This window comes from Scyliorhinus torazame, chromosome 9 (genome assembly GCF_047496885.1).
Source record: "Scyliorhinus torazame isolate Kashiwa2021f chromosome 9, sScyTor2.1, whole genome shotgun sequence".
Taxonomy (NCBI): domain Eukaryota; kingdom Metazoa; phylum Chordata; class Chondrichthyes; order Carcharhiniformes; family Scyliorhinidae; genus Scyliorhinus; species Scyliorhinus torazame.
In genome coordinates, this window is record NC_092715.1 from 99,780,803 (window position 1) to 99,802,834 (window position 22,032).

General features: G+C 48.5%; 1 long non-coding RNA gene across 1 annotated transcript in view; it reads left to right on the top strand.

Annotated features, from left to right (window-relative positions):
* Positions 1–7,691: 7,691 nt before the first annotated feature.
* The window catches only part of LOC140429393 (uncharacterized), a 45,542-nt gene continuing 31,201 nt past the window's right edge, over positions 7,692–22,032 (top strand). Inside the window, exons 1-2 of the long non-coding RNA XR_011949073.1 lie at positions 7,692–7,732; positions 8,794–8,879. This is a non-coding gene — a long non-coding RNA (uncharacterized lncRNA). The remainder of the gene's footprint in view (positions 7,733–8,793; positions 8,880–22,032) is intronic.

Genomic DNA, 22,032 nt, shown 5'->3' on the forward strand with positions numbered 1-22,032 from the left:
AAGTACGCCATCCGAGGGTCAGTGGAAGGTGTCCTGGATACTTGGTGATGTGTTGGGTGTTCTGGATCACATACAGGTCACCAACACTTGAAATAGTGCAACACTATTTTATGGAATCATTAACAGTTCAAACATACTTAGACCGTGGGTTAATACGATACTAGCTTTAACTAAAAACCTCTGCCTTGTCCTAACCAATCGATGCACTCAGCACATGGTGAATGTCTGTGTTGCAGGCTGTGAGCTCTGTGCTCCTAACTAGCTGCAACTCGAATGAGCGGGAACTCTGATGCTCCCTGTTTTTATAGTGCGTGTGCTCTCACTGGTGATTGGTTGTGGTGTTGTGTATGTTGATTGCTCCCACTGTGTGTCCATCAGTGTGTGTCTGCACTGTGATATACTGGTGTATATTATGACACTTGGGGGCTGCTCGTCGGCCTGTTCCAAAACCTGTTTGAGGCCAGCAACGAGGAGTAAGCCAGGGAAAAAAAAAAGATGAAGAACCAATGGACTATGCAACCTGGAGTGGGGGGGGGGGGGGGGGGAAGAGAAAAATGGGGAAACCACAAGAGAAGAGGAAGGGGAGGAGGAAGGGGGGATATTATAGACCAGTCCAGAGGGCAGCAAAATGTACATTGTTAGTCAAATGAAGGACAAAACAAACCTCTCTGTAAAATAAAGCAAATTAGCGCGGGCAAGAAAAATGTAATGTATATAAGTAACAACTGTTTATAAATATGAGAAGAGCCAATAAAAAGATTTTTAAAAACATAAAGGATTTGACGGTTCGAAATGAGTCAGCAAATGCAAAGACAATAGTTATTGTTTTACTTCGTCAAAAGTCATCTGCTGCGGCGGGTCCCAAAAACATTGTTGGCCCTTCTTTAATAACTGGGACAGCAGGGCCAACACTGTTGCCAAGTTTGGGATGAACCTACCATAATAGTTTATATGGCACAAGAAAGAATAAAGTTCTGTTTGATTCTTTGGCACGAGGCCTGCCGGATCGTCCACTGGGTGCAACCCGTTTTTGTCCACCCTGTAGCCTAAGAAGACTACCTCGAATCAACGTAGGACATTCTCTAGGTTTTCCATGTGCTTCCAGTCGGATGAACCCGTGTTCAACACGTCATCCAGATAAACTGTTACCTGTGGTAATCCTCGGATGATATGCCCCATCACTCGTTGGAATATGGCACATGCTGAAGAAACTCCAAAAGGCAGTCTGGTGTACTCAAACAACCCCCTGTGTGTCTTGGTGGTTACGTACATTTGTGAGGCTGGGTCCAGAACTAATTGTAGATAAGCATGGCTCATGCCAAGCTTGGTGGACCTCCGTCCTCCCCTTAGCCATGCGTATAGATCCTCAATCTTGGGCACCAGGTAATGGTGCAGGTGGGACGCTCGATTGGTTGTCATCTTATAATCTCCGCAAATACAGATGGAACCGATTGGCACGACCAGTCGGTTATGACTGGCACGACCCGCGCAGCCCAATCCGCGAATTGCACCAGGTGAATGATTCCCAACTGCTCCAGACAGACCAATTCCGCATCAACCTTTAGTTTCAATGCATAGGGGACAGGACAGGCCCGTAAATACCGTGGCTGGGCCTTGGAGTCGATTGAGATATTGGTGGAGGCACCTCGGATGGTACCGAGTCCTACTTCTAAAATCCCCGGGAAGAATGCCAATATGGCGTTGGGTACATATGGAACACTGGTTGCCAGTCCAGCTGGAGACATTTCAACCAATACCGCCCCAGCAAATTTGGGCCTGAACCACTTGATGGGTGCCACCCGTGGTGCCAAGATGCAGAAAAGGTGGTGGGCCACTTCCAGCTGGTTGTCCAGTATGTCTGCCCTCTGGGACATTCATCGGGGTAGTGGTGGCAGGCAGGCAGGCTTCCTCACTGGCGTCCATTCCGTCAGATTCTCCTGGTACTGGTGCGTCCCTCGTGTAGGTCGTGAGTCTCTGGTGTGTGGGAGTTATGGCGTCCCTTGCCGGGAAAGTTTTGAGTACGCCTCCAATGACGGGTGTCCTGAACTACAGCATGGGAAGGGGGTATTCCGCACCTTGCTGGGTGTTCTAGATTTAGGACAGCCGTTCCTCAAAGCTCCTGGACACCGCGTTCAGCACCCTCCCGGCACAAAGCTATTTTGGTTGCTTTCTTCAGATGAAGATGTGCTCTCCCCAACAAGCATGCTTGGGTCACATCACGGATGCCGCAGACCAACCAGCCTCTTAGTGCCTCTGATAATGTCGGGTCAAACTCACAGAACTCGGCAAGTTTCTGTAACCGGGCCAGAAATTCTGAGGTGATTCTCTGGCCTCATTGCACTCTCGCTCAAGTGTAATGAGGCCGGTGAATAGCGGGGGAGGTCAAAAATGAGAACTGTGCCAGGTGCCAAACAGTTTGCGATGCAACCAGCCCGCTCCCGTAGGCAAAATCTGATTTGATGTAGCATGGCAATAAATCAATTATCACCACTTAAGCCCCATTTCGATACAATCAACGAGAGCGACCCCACATCCAATGGCCTCCTGTCATTCAGCGGCCTCCCCAGCAAGTGCTCACGCTGGCACGGATTAGTACTCCTTTTGAAAAACGTGAACCTGGCGGAAGGGCTTCTGTGGGGAGTCAAGGACATGAGTAGCCATCTTTGCTCACAGGCTTAGAACCCATGGGCGCTGGGATTGAGACCCCAATGCTCGGCAGCGGGGGTAAGCTCAGTTGGGGTTGGGGGACCCTCAGCAGGGGTGGGCCGCCATGGAGGGGTGAAGGAGGAAGCGTTGGGGGGAGAAAGCGCTCACGGCATCGCCATGCCAACTGTTGGATCGTGTGTACCAGCGACCCTTGTCCTTGCATGTCTGCCCCACCGATCACCCATACCCCCATCGACTGCTGAGGCCTCTGGAAGTACGGCTGAAGGCTATTGCTGAGAACGAATTGACAATCGTGGTTAAGTGAGCACTTCACACAACCCAAGTGAATTCCCATGGGTAGGGGGGCCATGTAGAATCTGGGTCTCATTGCCTAGCATCCCAATCACATCCAGATGTCTGGTCACTGTGCTTGAACACTGCGGGAGACAACACCACACACGGAACATCCGAACATCCAGGGGAATGGGGTACAGCTCCGGGACATGTCCACGGCCTGAGGGTGGGTGGGGTAGAGGGAGAGATGGGCAAAGGGTCCGGAGGTCAGCCCACATTGCAGAAGAAAGTGACAGGGGCATCATAATAATAATCTTTATTGTCACAAGTAGGTTTACATTAACACTGCAATGAAGTTACTGTGAAAAGCCCCGAGTCGCCACATTCCGGCGCCTGTTTGGGTACACGGAGGGATAATTCAGAATGTCCAAATTATCTAACAGCAAGTCTTTCGGGACTTGTGAACCAGGTGGGTTTTTGTGACAATTGACAATGATATCATGGTCAACATTAGACTTCTAATTCCAGTTTTTTTTTATTGAATTCAAATTTCACCATCTAAAGTGACGGGATTTGAACCAGAGTCCCCAGAGCATTACTCTGGGTCTCTGGTTTACTAGTTCAGTGACAATACTACTACGCCACCGTCTCCATTGCTGGCGCCATCTCTTGTGCCTGTAGCCTCTGGGACTCCTTTATGTGGCTATGGATCTGCTGGAGTGACGCTGACATCTCCCGCTGAATATCCGGGCTGCTCCCTATTGTCTCCATCAGCTCCGGGTAACTCTGTGCCAGAGGCTCAGCATCAGGCTGGGAACCAGCTGGGTCCTGGGATACAGTAGCCCTCCAGCTGCTGTCTCGCCTGGGGGTTCCTGCCTCCACCTGAGGTACATCAGCGGTGGTGTGGTCCTCACCAGATTGTGCCCCAGAAGTCTGATCACTAACATTTCCACCGAGGTGTGTGTATCTGCGCTGGTGGAGGGTGGGGTTGACAGCTGAGCCACGACTATAGTGGCATCCTCGGAGCTCTCCTCTGAGCTGTTCTCCTCGGAGCCAGGAGAGGGCCGTCGCCGTCGGCTGGAGGATCTGCGGGAGAATTGACATGTGGTCAGTGGGAGGGATGGGTCAGTTAGTAAGGCAGTCATTACTCATATTTGACAGGTCCCCCGGGTGGAGTCTGATGGCTCCTCACCTCTGCGGCATCCGCCAGCCTCCCTGTGGCTGACCAATCTGTCCTCGGCCACCCCGGTCACCTCTAAGGCCCGCTCCTCGAAAGAGGTGAGGATTCTTATGCCCGGCACCCCACCGCCAGTCTTGACGGTTGTGGGAAAGCTTTTCCTGCAGGAGGCATCGTTAGCGATACACATGGTTCACAGTGGTGGTGGTGGGAGGGGGAGGATGGTGTGCAGGCGGGGCTGGAGGGGTTGTGGATGAGGGGGTAGGGGAGAGGGAGGTCTGGGGGGTCGCATGAGGAGTTGGGGGGGGGATGCTCCCTTGGGGGTGGGGGTGGGTGGCATTGGTGTCTACTCACTCATTCTACCCAGTGTAGGTCATTGACCTTCTTCATGCACTGCTGGCCAGTCCTCTTGGTCAAAGTACTCGAGCTTACGGCCACAGTCATCTCATCCCAGGCAGCACTGGCTGCCTTGTGGCTGATTTTCCGCGACCCTCCAGGGAACAGACATCCCTCGGCATCCAGGAGCCTCCCCAGGTCAGCTTCACTGAATCTTGGGGCCAGTCTCCTGGGTGCCATTCTTGTGAGCTGGCTGAGGTTGGCTGAGCAAGTGCAGTATAAGTGCTGCTCAATCTTGTTAGTGGGGGGCTGCCAATCGTGGTGCTGGCGAGCCTTCATTTGCGGCGAGAAACACGTGAGGCCTCATTCAGTGGACCAATTAACGATGAATGGTATTTGCATCCTCGCTGGGCCGAGCACCGGGAAGCTCGCGGCAATTTCCGCTCGCTACCACGCTTAAAAATTTTTCCCGGAGAATTGCGCCCTCAGTTACAGTTCCTCCCTGGTTTTGGCAGCCATGTGGAATCGAAAACGGCAGACAATTAGCGATGGTTTTGGATCAAAATGGCTGCTTACCGGGAAAACTAAATCCGCAAACTGGCGGGTGTCGGGTGAGTCTGGAAAAGTCAAACTTTTAATGATGGTGTAGGTCTGTGTACCGCAGACTGCCAGGAGAGTCATCATCTATCTGTCGTCCCCGACAATGTTGATACAAGTAGTGCTTTTGCTCAATGTATTGGGTCCAGTACCCAATCTCGGCATCAAACACCTCTAGCTTATTGATTAGTGGCATTCCCACAGCTTGGGTGGAGGCCTCCTGAGGCCTAATCGAGGTGGGCCTAGTCCTGAGGGAGTGGTGTCTCCTGCAGCTCCACTTTACCCTCGTCGCCAGTTTAACTTCTCAGGCAAGCGATCACTCAGAAGCAACAACTGTAGAAAAACGAATGTTTATTTATTTTATATATTTAGACCTCCTACTCCCCGAAGGGGCGCCTGCGTCTGGCCCACACTTCATAGATTCATAGAATCCTAGAATTTACCGTGCAGAAGGAGGCCATTCGGCCCATCGAGTCTGCACCGGCCCTTGGAAAGAACACTCTAATTAAGCCCACGCCTCCACCCTATCCCCGTAACCCAGTAACCCCACCTAACCTTTCTGGACACTAAGGGCAATTTATCATGGCCAATCCACCTAAACTGCACATCTTTGGACTGTGGGAGGAAACTGGAGCACCCGGAGGAAAAGCCACACACACATGGGAAGAACGTGCAGACTCCGCACAGACAGCGACCCAATTTGGGAATCGAACCTGGGACCCTGCAGCTGTGAAGCAACTGTGCTAACCACTGTGCTACCGTGCTGCCCCAACTTGGACTGGGGTATTTATTGTGATATGTGAACTATCATCTATGTATATAACATAATGACCAAACTGTATGTAAACATTAGTGCCTGTATATATATAGATTAGTATTCTAGCATCCGACCACAGGTGGCGTGACATTAGATAAATGTCACTGGAAGACACCACATGGTGAGACAAGACGCATTCTAGCATCTGACCACAGGTGGCGTGGTGACAGGAGTAGCTCCCCGGAAGACAGGCCAAATGGAGACAGGATGTATTATCCTGGACATCACAGACAAAGACAAACTGGAACGCAAGCACAGAGTACAATTGCATATCAAGCTGCTCCTGAATCAACAGTAATTAATCATTGAATTTACAGTGCAGAAGGAGGGCATTCAGCTCATCTAATCTGCACCGGCTCTTGGAAAGAGCACCCTACTTAAGTCCACACCTCAACCCTATCCCCTTAATCAAGTAACCCCACCTCACCTTTTTCTGGACACTAAGGGCAATTTATCATGGCCAATCCACCTAACCTGCACATCTTTGGACTGTGGGAACAAACCGGAGCACCCGGAGGAAACCCACTCACACACGGGGAGAACGTGCAGACTCTGCACAGACAGTGACCCAAGCCGGGAATCGAACCTAGAACCCTGGAGCTGTGAAGCAACTGTGCTAACCACTGTGCTACCATGCTGCCCATAACTGTAATAATACTTATACATAGTTGTTTGTATTTAACCGTCGTATCCAACTGTAATCTTACATCATAGAAACCCTTTAGTGTTTTAGTTAATTAATAAACAGTTTTGTTCATTTACAAAGCCGTATGTTCTCTGGTCACTTCAACTACAAAGACCTCGCCATCCGTGCATACGGAGAACATTACATGGTACCAGGGGTGGGGTGTCCAATGGATGCAGTTAGGAAAAACTAGATACAGCAAGAAAAATCAAAAAGGACAATCAGAGGCTCAACAAGAAAGAGATAGGCTGTGAAACTCTAGACGACCAGGTGAAGCGAGATGGAATGCATGTGGCCAGGTTACCCATCACTGAGCTAGACAGTTGAGCTATAAAATGACATTGCTGGGGTGATATGATTTACCAATTCGGCAGTTACGGCAAAGACACATTGCACCTGCACTAACAACCTATCCAAGATGGTGCCTGGTGAAGCCTATATCAGAAGTCATATTGGTAAGATATGAACACCGTTTTGGACCAAGAAGAGCCCCTGTAGCACCAAAATAAATGGGTCCTGTGCAACCAAATTAGGTGGCAAATATCTCCTTTCTATGATCTTTTCTCTCATGATAACTAATTTAGCATTTCCTATCACCTAGACCTCTAATATTTGGAATTATTTGTGTTGCTTTTGTCTGAGAAACCTCAAAGGTGCCAATATATTTAGAAGGAAAGTTCAAAGAAGGCAGAAGATGGTATTTCAAATGTGGTCTTAACAATGATCCAGTTCAGGTTAGAATAAATTGTTTTTTACTTATATTTTCAAACAGTTGAATTGCAGCATAGTACAGGATTGATTTCAATGTTTGCTGCTTCTTATTAGTTGAGTTAAACATTAAAAACAATAATGTATATTGTAGCACTCATCATGAGACAGAAAAAGGAATGAAATTTAACTTGATTCTAAATTAAAAAGAGCTGCCTTTAAAAAGCAGTTCAACACTGGACTTGATGGTGAAAACTGGCACCAATAGTAAAGTTTAACCAACACAACAATTAAACAACAGCATCACAATATTAAAAAGTTTATATACTAAGCAGATTAAGCAATATCCACACAACAGGCCGTCTGGCAACCAACAGAAAACTCAGCTTGAGTAATAGAAAGAATATACAGAATTACTCAACCACCAACAAAGTGTGCTAGGCACAGAAGATGAAGAACTGCCTCATAGCCGGTGAGCCATGGGTTTTGTAGGAATGGTCAAGTACTTTCCTTGTAATCAGGCCATTAAAGCTGTTCAAGAGATTTTGAAAAGAAAACATTCAGAGGCAACATGGTTGGGTTGGAGATAAATCTAGATATGGGTTGAGAACATAAAGTGGACGCTAACTATAGAACATGATACAGGTCAAGTATCCTTTATTTGTAAATTTGAAAACTGCACACATCCAAAAACCACGCTTTTTTGAAACCTCATCGACCTTAAGAACAGGAAACCTCTGACCTGAGCCGACAGGAATCTCGCTGATAGGAACCTTGCTGACTGCACCCAAATTTAGTGTGGGAAGTCTTTGACCAAAGCCGACACGAACCTCGTTGGCCGCACCCGAGCTTTAATGTGGGAAATCTAGTTGTTTTTCTGCACTGTTTACCTTACGAGCCTTCTCTTACAAGCAGAATCGCAGATGGTGCCACAGTTGGGAACCTATTACAGGTACCCTGATTTATTATTCAGTAGCATATCTAACATTTCTAGCCATTTTATTGACTTTAGACTATAACTAGCCTCGGCCTAGGCCATTGTAACGGAAGTAGGCCTCGGCCTCTATGCGGTACCTGGAACCAAATTTATCTAACATCCAAAACACAATTGGACTCAAGGGTTTTGGATAAAGGACACTCGACTTATACTGCTGCCAAATTAACATTCCGTTATGACAGTGAAACATCCCTCCTTCAATTTCATGATTGACTTTCCGTGGAACTTCACCAATATTTAATGTTATATGGGACCATTTTAAAATGTTTCCAGATTGCTGCAATGACAGTTATTTTATTATTTCAGTGGTACGTTAGCTATCACTGAGTAAAATAGGTTTTACATTTTCTGTTCAGCTTTTAGAGTTCCACAATGTTTCAAATTAATCTTTTTAAAAAAGTTTTGTACTTGCTCTATTTATTTGTCTGTATTTCTTGAGGCACCCACCTTGGTAAACCGTCTTGAAAATGCATTGTTGGGATTATGCGCTTGTGTAAAAACTGCATCTCTAAACAATTTTCTTTAGTTTTCTTCAGTGTCTCTTGTACCTTCGTATCCCTAGTGGTTGATTGAAGCACTCACAGTTACAGGAATGTGGAAACCTAGCTGTCCGGCCACAACAGTAAGTCGTGCACTGAGGAACATAGTGGCAAATATTCATTCTTAAAACACTTTTTATGAAAACTTTGACCTCAGTGAAGGCCTTCGGCAAAATCTGTCACAATTCCTGTCCAGGTTAAATAAAGACTTTTATTCCCCATTCTGACAGTCAAGGGCTATACATATCTGAAGGAATTAGCTGAAGATAGTATGAAAGGATAAGTGGTACTTAATTCTGACATATGCCTTCCACCTAATAGTGAAACATTAAAGGGTTCTTTTGTATCTGGGGAGAAAGGATTGCTATGCAACAGCAATGACATCACAGTGCAAAATTCCATTTGATGTCAATGCATTTGAATAAATACATATTTGGTGACATCATCTGATAAGTCACTGGAATATGGTGATTACATCATCCTCAACTTGTAATGATATGCATGCAACACTGTCAATATCCTAAATTTTGTTAAATTTCCTGTGATTGACTCTCCCAATGACCTATTCTTATGTGTAACCATGTGGTTCAGGAAGGTCTAACGTCCATCGCCAGTCTGCGCAAATTTAATTTATCTAATCTGGGACAGTCTTAAGAGCAACACATTAACTTCAGTATTAGAATCATAGAATTTATCATAGAATTTACAGTGCAGAAGGAGGCCATTCGGTCCATCGAGTCTGCACCGGCCCTCAGAAAGAGCACCCTACCTAAGCCCACACCCCTACCCTATCCCCATAACCCAACAACCCCACTCAACTTTTTTTGGGACACGAAGGGTAATTTATCATGGTCAATCCACCTAACCTGCACATCATTCGACTGTGGGTGGAAACCGGAGCACCCGGAGTAAACCCACACAGACATGGGGAGAACATGCAGACTCCGCACAGACAGTGATCCAAACCGTGAATTGAACCTGGGACCCTGGAGCTGTGAAGGAACTGTGCTAACCACTGTGCTACTGTGCCTCCCTTAGGAAGGGTTTCTTGTGTTTGATAGAAATCCTCCGACTGTATTTAAACACCAGGCTCATTCTTGATGCTCTTCACTGTTGAATAGATGAGGACACTCATTGTCAAAACACACTCTCGTTGTCACTGAAGAATTCTGTTATCTTAGCCAAGTAACCATTAATTATGTACAAGAAAATTCAAAGCTTTCAGACGCGAAGTGTGCGGTGATGCATTTTGGTAAAAGGAATAGGAAGAGGCTATATTGACTTATTGTCACAGTTTGAAAGCGTGTGCGGGGCAGAGGGAGGTGGAGGTTCATTTGAATAATACGCCTTTGAAGGTGGCAGGACATAATGTGAGAGTAGTTGGCAAATCACATGGGATCTTGGTTTCATAAATAGAGGTACAGAGTACAAAAACTGGCAAATTATGTGGAACCTTTACATAGCTTTGGTTAAGCCACAACTAGAGTATTTAGTCTTGTTCTGGTTGCCATACGTTAGGAAGGATGTGAGCACTGGAGAAAGTTTACCAGATTGTTTACAGGAACAAGGTTAGTTTAGAGAAACTGGGACTGTTCTCAGTGGAGCAAGAAAAGCTGAGGGGAGATTTGGTAGAGGTGCACAAGGTTGCAGCAGGTAAATCACAGTGCCACAGGGATAGAACAGGAGAATGGAACTGACTGAATTGGTCTGGCATGGAACTTTTGGGCCAAATGGCCTCCTTCTGTACTGTAAGTACTTTGTGGGAAGAACGTTATGTGCTCATCTGCCCCATGGATTGATGGGTGGGTGATGGGCATCTGGGAATTAGTGGGTGGGATGGCAGAATTGCTGTGCCCATCACCTTCCTGCTGCTGTAGATATTTTACCAGCAGCGGGTGGGCACCTTTCCATGTGGAGAGACTACCCAGTAAAACCTGGTGACCTCCGTGAATAATATGTTTTGCTAATGGCTCTTGGGGGCAGGGCATGCTGTCTTAAAAGCAGCTCCAATTAACCGCTAGCTCCATATAAAATCTTGTGGCTTCCAGGGCTGGGGTAGGCAGTGTTGCCTTAACTTCCCAGCCAATGGATGGGGCCATCACCACCCTGTAAGGACCCAGCCTATGAATCCATGAGAGGACAAGCAAGAGTAAATAAATAATCAGAAAACTCATGATAAGCCCTTGTTGTCCATTAGAAAGTAAGGGGTAGAATTTTGGCTCTCCCAATCTCATATGCTAACTTTGCAGAAGATCGATGGGCTCACTGCAGGTAGAGTGCGAGTGTCCATTTCCACTTTTCCTCTCGGGTTGTTGACAATCATCCTTGACCCGAGGACAAGAGAGGCAAACTACCGTCCTAGAGTTTCATTTGTGGCCACAGAAATGCCTGTCTATTCCCCTTATAATTAAATCCCCTACAACTATTGCTTTCCCACACATTCTGCTTCTCCGCTGTGCAGCAGAGCCAACCATAGTGCAATGAATTTGGCTGCTGCTTTCTCCTGAGAGGCCATTTCCCCCAACAGTATCCAGATGTGAGTGTATCTGCTTTGCAAGAGACTGGCCACAGGAGATTGCTGCATTGCCTGCAAGTCCTATTGCTCTGCCTGGTGGTCACCCATTCAAAGAACCTGGAGTGCAGAAGGAGGCCATTCACACCATCAAGTCTGCATTGGCCCTTGGAACTGTGAAGTAACTGTGCTGACCACTGTGCTACCGTGGCCCTTTCCTTCCTGTGGAGTCTTAGCTTGCGGTGTAACCAACTCTCTATACGTGCTATCCACAATGCTCTCTGCCTTGTGGATCCTCTGCAGTGTCCCCAACCGCCACTCCAGCTCTGAAACCCAGGCTTCCATGAGCTGCAGCTGGAGACACTTGCAGCACACATTCTTGCTGCAGCACGGGAAATGTTCCCGGCTTCCCGCATAGAGCAGGAAAAGCACACCATGACTTTGAGCTCTCCTGCAATGGCTTACCACTTTAAATTATACCTTTTGGAAGATACTGAAAAGCAGATAATATCAATTACTCTAGAGCCCTTCTTCCCTAGTCCTCGTGAATATAGAATATAGCTCTTACACAAATTATAGACTACAAAATATAGACCTTACAAACAATAAGCGATAAAAGTAGTCAATACTTATTCAATCATACTCACCCAACCAGCTTCTTCCACTTGCCCGTGTCACTTTTGAATCCAGATGATACTTCAGAACCTCCAAACTTCAAGGTAGCCCTCCGCACTCAGTATCGCTCTTTCGTGCACTCTTTTATCCTCCTGGCTCCATCCCCAGTCGCGCTCTTTCTCATGCTCTTTTTTCTCCCCAGCTCTGCTCACTCACCTTATGTTACTTTGTTTACAAAATTACCTTATTTCACTTTGATTTAATTTAACTTTACTTCCTATTGCTCGTGTTCCATACTGAAATTAAAGGAACTACTTCTCTAGAAATGATCTGTTTTTCTAGTTAGAGGTAGTCACACTTCATGACTTGAGCACAAAAGCCAGTGCTGACTGTGCAGTCTTGAGGGCGAGTGCTACATCAGTGTTGTCTTTTGGATGAGATGTTAAGAGAGAGCCTTTTCTGCACTCTCCGTTGGATATAAATGATCCCATGGCCCTGTGGCTCTGTTTTGAAGAAGGGCAGGGGAGTTATCCTCAGCGTCCTGGCCAATATTTATCGCTCATTCATCATTACAAAAACAGATAATCTGACCAGTATCATATTTAAGTTTGTGGGAGCTTTCCATGCTCAAATGTGCAACTATGTTTCCTACATTATAGTGTAGACATTGAATTAACTCTTCCTGACCAGTACGGTCTCTAAATCAAATTAATAGCTATATTGAAGAAATGTGTCTTTCTCATTCATCTTGGAATGGCCGATCTAAAATTCTGCTCAGCGTGTTATTGGTAAAAAGTCAATTTCCTGTTTCTGCCAAAACATACATTTTCTGTTGAGGTGTTAGGTTGTGATGACCATTGCTGAGCTGTGACTAGTTTATGACTACACAGTGAACTTGATCATGGAGGTGAGGGGAAGCTTCATCATTCTCATGCTGGTTGCAATGATAGTAATGTTAGTCGGTCAGTTAAAGCCATAGATCTCAGCTATGAGCTGTATGGCATTTTTCTTCCCATCTCCAAAATAAAGTAGAAATGATGGTACCCTTAAGAACTAAGAAATCGAGGGCAGCATGGTGGCGCAGTGGTAGCACTGCAGTCTCACGGCGCCGAGGTCCCAGGTTCGATCCCGGCTCTGGGTCATTATCCGTGTGGAGTTTGCACATTCTCCCCGTGTTTGCGTGGGTTTTGCCCCCACAACCCAAAGATGTTCAAGCTGGGTGGATTGGCCACGTTAAATTGCCCCTTAATTGGAAAAAATGAATTGGGTACTCTAAATTTATTTTTAAAAAAGACCTAAGAAATCTAAATCTGAAAAATCTTGGTGAAATGATGGTATCTGAAATCTAATAATAAAGATGTTGGTAAATCTTGAAGAATTTATTAAGATCAAGATATGAAAGTATGAAACGTACCAAAGTGTCTCTCAGAGTTCAGGATCCAAGTAAAACTTGTTTCCCTGTAACCTTGGCAGCTGGCTCTGTTTCTTTACTCTTTGTCATTCCCCCAAGACGTTCAGGTGAAACACAGAATTAAAAAAAATATATTCCTTCACAGGATGTGGGTGTTGCTGGCTAGACCAGCATTCATTTCCCATCCCTAATTGCCCTGAGAAGGTGGGGGGGGAGCTGCCTTCTTGAACGAGTGCAGTACATGTGGCGTACGTACACCCACAGTGCTGTTAGGAAGGAAGTTCCAGGACTTGACCCCACGGCAGTGAAGAAACAGTGATATATTTCCAAGTCAGAGTGGTGTGTGACTCGGAGGGGAACTTCCTAGTGGCGGTGTCCCCATGCACCTGCTGCCCTTGTCCTTCTAGGTGGTAGAGGTCACAAGTTTGGACTGTGGTGTTGAAGGAGCCTGGTGACTTTCTGGTGCTCATCTAGTTGGATAGGTGCACACTGCTGCCAGAGTGTGTCGGCCATGGAGGGAGTTAATGATTAAGGTGGTGTCAATCAAATGGGCTGATTTGTCCCACATCAAGATTCTTGAGTGTTAGAACCATAGAACCATTGAGCTCCTACGGTGCAGAAGTAGGCCATTTGGCTCATCGAGACTTAATCGACCTTCTGAAAGAGCACCCTAGCTAATTCCACTCCCCAGCCCTATCCCCATAACACCTAACCTTCACATCTTTTGACACTGAGGGGCAATTTAGATTGACCAATCCATCTAACCTGCACATCGTTGGACTGTGGGAGGAAACCGGAGCATCTAGAGGAAACCCATGCAGACACGGGGAGAATGTGCAGACTTCACACAGACAGTCACCCGAGGCTGGATATGAACCCAGGTCCCTGGCGCTGTGAGGCGGCAGTGCTAACCACTGTGCCATCCCGCCATCCTTCCATTGCTTCCTTCATACAAATTTCAAAAAGGGATGCGCTGAAAGGGAATACCAATTTGCTGCACTGTTTTGAAATAGTTTACTTGAGTTTCAGCAATGCTTCAAATAAAAATAATTTTTATTGACTTTTCTGCAAATTTACATGGACTTTTTGGAGCCCAATGCAAATCTGAACCAGAACATTGCGAGCCACTATGGCTTTTAAAAAAATATTTTTTATTCTCCTTTTTCACATTTTCTCCCAAATTTACACCCAACAATAAACAATAATCAGTAACAAATGCAATGTCAATTCCCATATCAATAACAACGATCCCATCCTCCCACCAAACACCAAACATTGGTCCGCATGTTAACAAACAAATGACAAAAAGGAATCAGGAATCACCCATAGTAACCATTAACACACACCGCCCCCCTCCCCCCAACCCTCCCAGCCCCCAACACCCCTAATGTTCGATGTGATCCAATTCTCAAAAGTAGCATAATGAATAACACCCATGAATTGTAGAATCCCTCCATCCTTCCCCTCAGTTCAAATTTGACCTTTTCAAGCGTCAAGAATTCCAGCAGGTCCCCCCGCCACGCCAGGGCACAGGGTGGAGACGTTGATCACCACCCGAACAGGATCCGCCTTCGGATGATCAACCAGGCGAAGGCTACAACATCTGCCTCCGCACCCGTTTCCAACCCCGGCTGGTCCGACACCCCGAATATGGCCCGGGTCCAGTTTCACGTGCACCACTTTAGAGATTACCCGAAAAACCTCCTTCCAGTAATCCTCCAGCTTTGGACAGGACTAAAACATATGAACGTGGTTTGCTTCCCCCCACCCCCCGGCAACGTTCACATACATCGTCTACCCCCTCAAAGAGCCGGCTCGTCCTCGCCTTTGTAAGGTGAGCTCTATACACCACCTTCAGCTGTATCAACCCCAACCTCGCACACGAGGTGGAGGCATTCACCTACGGAGCACCTGACACCAGAACCCCTCCTCCATATCCTCTCCCAACTCTTCTTCCCACTTTGCCTTGATCCTTCTAGCGGCGCCTTCTCCTCCTCCCAAATAGCCCCGTAAACCGCCGATACTACCCCCTTCTCCAGTCTCCCTGTCATCAGCACCTCTTCCAGCAATGTGGAAGCCGGCTCTACTGGGAAGGTTTGTATCTCCTTGTTGGCAAAGTCTTGAACCTGCATGTATCTAAATATTTCCCCCTGCTCCAGCCCATACTTCGCTCCCAGCTCCTTCAATCCCGCAAAACGACCCCCAAGAAATAAATCTTTTAGTGTCCCAATTCCTTTCTCCTCCCATCTCCGAAAATTTCCATCCTACTTCCCTGGCTCAAATCTATGGATCCCCTGAATCGGCATTTCCCTTGACCCCGCCCCCAACCCGAAGTGCTGTCAAAACTGTCTCCAAATTCCCAACGAAGCTATTATTACCGGACTTCCTGAGTATCTCCCTGGGGCCGTCGGGAGTGGCGCTGTCGCTAACGCCTTCAATCCTGACCCCCTACACAAACTCTCCTCCATTCTGACCCATTGGGAGTCAACCCCTCTGACCCAGCTCCGTACCTTCTCCCCATTCGCCGCCCAGTAATAATACATCAGGTTCGGAAGACCCAAACCCCCTGCCTGCCTTCCTCTCTGTCGTAGCACCTTTTTAATTCTGGCCACCTTCCCTCCCCATATGAACGAGGTAATCATCCCTCCAATCTCTCTGAAAAATGCCTTTGGCAGGAAAATAAACAGAAATCGAGGCAGCACATTTATTTTAACCACCTGTACCCGACCCGCCAGTGACAGAAGGAGACCATCCCACCTTGCCAGATCAGTTTTCGCCCTCCCCACCGAACTAGAAATGTTGTGCTTACAGAGCACCCCCCCCCCCCCCCCCCCAATCTCGAGCAACCTGCACCCCCAGGTATCTAAAGTGAGTCCCTGCCCTACGGAATGGCAGTTCCCCCCCCCCACCCCTGCCCCCACCCCTGACCGAGACACCACAAAATATTCACTCTTGTCTAGATTTAATTTGTGCCCTGAGAAAGACCCAAACACCCAAAGCAACTCCAGTGTTCCCCCTATTGACACAATTGGTTCCGACACGTATAAGAACAAGTAATCGGCATATAAGGACACTCTATGCTCTATTCCCCCCCCCCCCCGCACTATCCCTTTCCATGCCCCCGAACTTCTTAATGCGATGGCCAATGGCTCAATCGCGAGTGTAAACAGCAGGGGGGACATAGGACATCCCTGCCTAGTCCCATGGTGGAGAGGAAAGTATTCTGAGCTCATGCTATTTGTGAGGACGCTGGCTCTCGGCTCCTTATATAATAACTTTACCCAGTCCACACATCTGGGTCCAATTCCAAACCGCTCTAGAACTGCCATCAAGTACCCCCATTCTACCCGCTCAAATGCTTTCTCAGCGTCCAATCCTACAAGCACCTCTGTTACCCACTATGGCTTTTAATGTGCCACCAAGTTGGATTGTCTTTAATTGTTTTTATTTTGAAAATATTTTATTAAGGCATATATAATTTTAACAACAATTTTCAAGAGGAAAAAACAACAGAACAAATAACACCCACCCAACCAACAACCAAACCCAGCCAAAGTGGCTTACATACACAGTTCCCCAGTCCCCCTTTCCCACTAACTAGTTCCCACCTCAACCAACCCCCCATGCCTCCCTCTTTCCCTTTACGCACCCCCCCCACCACCGCTTATATTTGCAGACAGCTTAATTTTCCCCAAAGAACAGCTGCCACCTCTGGGCGAACCCGGGAATCGATCCTCTCAGGGTGAACTTGATCTTCTCAAACCTGAGAAACCTGGCCATGTCACTGACCCATACCCCCCCCCCCCCCCCCACTCCAGCCAATAAGGTCCGTCTCTGGGCTTCCAGGAAGGCAAAGGCCAAAACATCAGCCTCCCGCGCCCCCTGGACTCCTGAGTCTTCCGACACACCAAAAATCGCCATCACTGGACTCGGAAACATCATACCTTCAATATCGTGGACATGACATCGGCAAATCCTTGCCAGAATCCCCTAAGCTTCGGACATGCCCAAAACATGTGGACATGATTTGTGGGCCCTCCCGCACACCGCCCACACCGATCCTACACCCCTTCAAAGAGCCTGCTCATACAGGCCAAAATCATATGCGCCCTGTGGACCACCTTGAATTGTATCAGGCTAAGCCTGCCATATAACGAGGATGCGTTAACTCTACTCAGGGCATCCTCCCACAATCCCACCTCTAATTCCTTCCCCAATTCTTCTTCCTATTTTCGCTTCACCTCCCCTATCGGGGTTCCCTCCCATTCCATGAGTTCTTTATAAACTTCAAAGACCTTCCCCTCCCCCACTCCCGTTTTCGACACTACCTTGTATCCCCTGAGGCAGTAGGAGCGGAAAGGTCGAAACCTGCCTCCGTGCAAAGTCCTTCACCTGCAGGTAGCAGAACCCATTCCCCCCCAGGCAGCTCAAACTTCTCCAATTCCTCCAAGCCCGGAAAACTGCGTTCAATAAACAGGTGCCCTAACTGCTCGATCCCAGTGATGCACTATCAATTACGACGAGACGAGAGTAGAGAGTAATCGAGGCTTTACTACAAAGAGATGTGTGGCTTCCTACATCTTCTACCGAAATGGCTGCAGTTCGGAGACTACACACATTTATACTCAGCCTACTGGGCAGAGCCAGCAGGTAGGGATCGACCCCCTTACCTGTAGTACAAGGGGCCTTACCGTAATACCCTCATATGCAGTGCAGTATATACAACATAATGCAACAGTGGTGACTCCCACATTCACCCCCTGTTAAAAATGAGTCCAGCGGGGGTGGTGGAAAACTATTTGCATACAGGTTGTCAGTAACATTTCAGAGAAGGTTACAAATTTAGACGGTCGGGCGCCGCAGTGCTGGTGGCGAGTCAGGCGTTGGCTCGGTCGTCGGTGACTCCGGGAGCGTGTCGACATCCTCTTCATCCCCGTGTGGGACCAAAGGGAGGACGGATTGTCCTGGAGCGGGGGCTGTGATGGGGTGTGCTGGGGGAAGGGAGGGTGGCGCCGGGGCAGAGGGGGGGCCCAGCTGGTGCCAGGTCCCTGAGGGAGACTGTGTCTTGGCGGCCATCGGGTACGCTACGTAGGTGTACTGTGGGTTTGCGTGGAGTAGCTGTACCCTCTCAACCAACGGGTCCGCCTTGTGGAGCCATACGTGCGTGCGGAGGAGAACGGGTCCTGGAGCTGCCAGCCACGTTGGAAACGAAACCCTGGAGGTGGACTTCCTGGGGAAGGCAAAGAGACGTTCATGGGGGGCTTCGTTAGTCGCCGTGCACAGGAGCGACCGAATGGAGTGAAATGCGTCAGGGAGGACCTCCTGCCAGCGGGAGGCCTGGAAATTTCTGGACTGTAGGGCCAGCTGGACGGCCTTCCAGACCGTCCCATTCTCCCACTCCACCTACCCGTTTCTCCGGGTTGGTCGTCCTGCTCGAGGCAATGCCCCTGTTGAGCAGGTACTACCGCAGCTCATTGCTCATAAATGAGGATCCCCGGTCGCTGTGGACGTAGGCGGGGAAACCGAACAGAGAAAGATGGTGTTGAGGGCTTTGATGACGGTGGCATACGTCATATCGGGGCATGGGATGGCGAAGGTGAATCTGGAATATTCGTCGACTACATTGAGAAAATACGTGTTGCGGTCGGTGGAGGGGAGGGGCCATTTGAAGTCCATGCTGAGGCGTTCAAAAGGGCGGGAGGTCTTCACCAGGCACGCACGGTCTGGCCGGTAGAAGTGCGGTTTACACTCCGCACAGACCTGGCTTTCTCTGTGATAGCCCTGACTTCCTCGATGGAGTAGGGCAGATTGCGGGCCTCAATGAAGTGATAAAAGTGGATGACCCCTGGGTGGCAGAGATCGTCGTGCAGGGTCCAGAGTCGGTCCACTTGTGCGCTGGCACATGTACCTCGGGTCAGGGCATCGAGGGGCTCGTTGAGCTTACCGGGGTGATACAAAATCTCGTAATTAAAGGTGGAGAGCTCAATCCTCCACCGCAAGGTCTTATCATTTTTGATCTTACCCCACTGTGTATTGTTAAACATGAAGGCAACTGACCGTTTGTCAGTGAGGAGAGTGAATCTCCTGCCGGCCAGGTAATGCCTCCAGTGCCGCACAGCTTCAACGATAGCTTGGGCCTCCTTTTCGATGGAGGAGTGCTGAATTTCGGAGGCATGGAGGGTGCGGGAAAAGAATGCCACGGGCCTGCCTGCCTGGTTGAGGGTGGTGACCAGAGCGACGTCTGATGCATCGCTCTCGACTTGGAAGGGGAGCGTCTCGTCGACCGCGTGCTTCGCAGCCTTGGCGATGTCGGCCTTGATACGGTTGAAGGCCTGGTAATCCTCGCCGTTAGCGGAAACCGGTGGAGTGGATGAGTGGGCGGGCCTGGTCCTCATAGTTAGGAACCCGCTGGGCGTAGTACGAAAAGAACCCCAGGCATCGTTTGAGGGCCTTGGGGGAGGGGGAGTTCCATGAGGGGGCGCATGCGATCGGGGTCGGGCCCTAGAACTCCGTTCTGAACCACATAGCCGAGGGTGGCTAATCGGTTCATGCTGAACACACACTTCTCCTTGTTGTAGGTTAGGTTGAGGAGTTTGGCGGTGTGGAGAAATTTGGAAAGGTTAGTGTCGTGGTCCTACTGGTTGTGGCCGCAGATAGTGACGTTATCCAGATACGGGAAAGTGGCCCGCAGTCCGTACCAGTCAACCATTCGGTCCATCTCCCGTTGGAAGACCGAGACCCCGTTAGTGACGCCGAAGGGAACCCTAAGGAAATGGTAAAGGCGGCCGTCCGCTTCAAACGCGGTGTACGGGCAGTCCGCCTTGCGAATGGGGAACTGGTGGTAGGCAGACTTCAGGTCCACTGTCGAGAAGACCCGGTACTGTGCGATCTGATTGACCATATCAGATATGCGTGGGAGGGGGTACACGTCGAGCTGCGTGTACTGATTGATGGTCTGACTGTAGTCAACGACCATCCTGTTTTTCTCCCCCGTTTTCACCACTACTACTTGGGCTCTTCAGGGGCTGTTGCTGGCCTCGATGATACCTTCCCGCAGCAGCCGCTGGACCTCAGACCTGATGAAGGTCCTGGGCTCTGTACCGTCTGCTCCTGGTGGCGACGGGTTTGCAAACAGAGAAGGCGGGTCGACCTTAAGGGTCATGAGGCCGCATACAGTAAGTGGTGATAGGGGCCCGCCAAATTTAGGGTTAGGCTCTGGAGATTGCACTGGAAGTCCAGGCCGAGTAGCAAGGCAGCGCAGAGGTTGGGGAGGACGTAGAGCTGGAAGCCGCTGAACTCTACGCCCTGGATGGTGAGGGTGGCGATGCAGTACCCCAGACCGCCACGGAGTGGGATCCGGAGGCCAGGGAGATTCTTTGGTTAATGGGGTGTACCGCGAGGGAGCAGCGCCTTTCCTTTGCCTTCCTAAAGCCTTGCCTTTACAGGAGCAGCCCTTTGGATTTCGGCGGCAGCGGTGCGCAGGGGCCCTCTGGGAGGTGAGTACTTACTTTAAAAAGCCTTACCTGGTCCCGTGTCTGTTCTTCTTTTCTGTTTTATTTGTTTTTATATAAGGCGGGAACCGGAAGTTCGACCCGCGGACCTCTGGGAAGTACCCCCCGCCCCCCCCCCCCCCCCCCCCACCAATAAATTCTGGTGGAGAGGAAACCCGAGACACTACACGTGTAGTGTCTCCCACCCGCCCTCCTCCTCTAACCTAATAATAAGACCCATTGGTGTAAGGTAAGTGCCATATTATATTATTATTATATTATTAGCATTGTGCAGGTCAAGGTTCGGAGGTGGAGGAGCAGTCTCTTTCAGCGAGAGAACCTGAGAACATCTAAGACACTCAGAAGGTAAGAAGATAAGTAAGTGATTTTTACTTATTTTTACTTTTATACCTTTTTTCAAATTGTGTGTGTCGGGGGGAAACTGAAGTGACATCACAGAAAAGCTGTGGCCAGAGTGGCTGGTTGGGATTCTATCCTAAATTTTAAAAAAATTTGAGTATTTGGTAACTAATTAAACATAATAACTTAATTATAATTTAGAGGGATATCTAAGCCAGAGATCGGAGAGTATTATAGTTAGCTATCGCATTTCTATTAGAAATCTAGTGCTAGGAAACATAGTTGACAGTAACTTTGAAATTTTTAAAAAAGTATTTAAAAAAAAAAGACAAATTTTAATTTTAATTTTAATTAATTGACGCAATGTCAGTTAGAGGGGTGCTGTGCTCTGACTGTGAGATGTGGCAGGTCCGGGAGGCTTCCAGCGTCCCGGATGGCTTCATCTGCAGAAAGTGCACCCAACTGGAGCTCCTCACAGACCGCATGGTTCGGTTGGAGCAGCAATTGGATGCACTTAGGAGCATGCAGGTGGCGGAAAGCGTCATAGATCGCAGTTATGTAAATGTGGTCACACCCAAGGTGCAGGCAGAGAAATGGGTGACCACCAGAAAGGGCAGGCAGTCAGTGCAGGAATCCCCTGTGGTTGTCCCCCTCTCGAACAGATATACCCCTTTGGATACTGTCGGGTGGGATAGCCTATCAGGGGAAAACAGCAGCAGCCAGAGCAGTGGCACCACGGCTGGCTCTGATGTTCAGAAGGGAGGGTCAAAGCGCAGAAGAGTAATAGTAATAGGGGACTCTATAGTCAGGGGCGCAGATAGCCGCTTCTGTGGACGTGAAAGAGACTC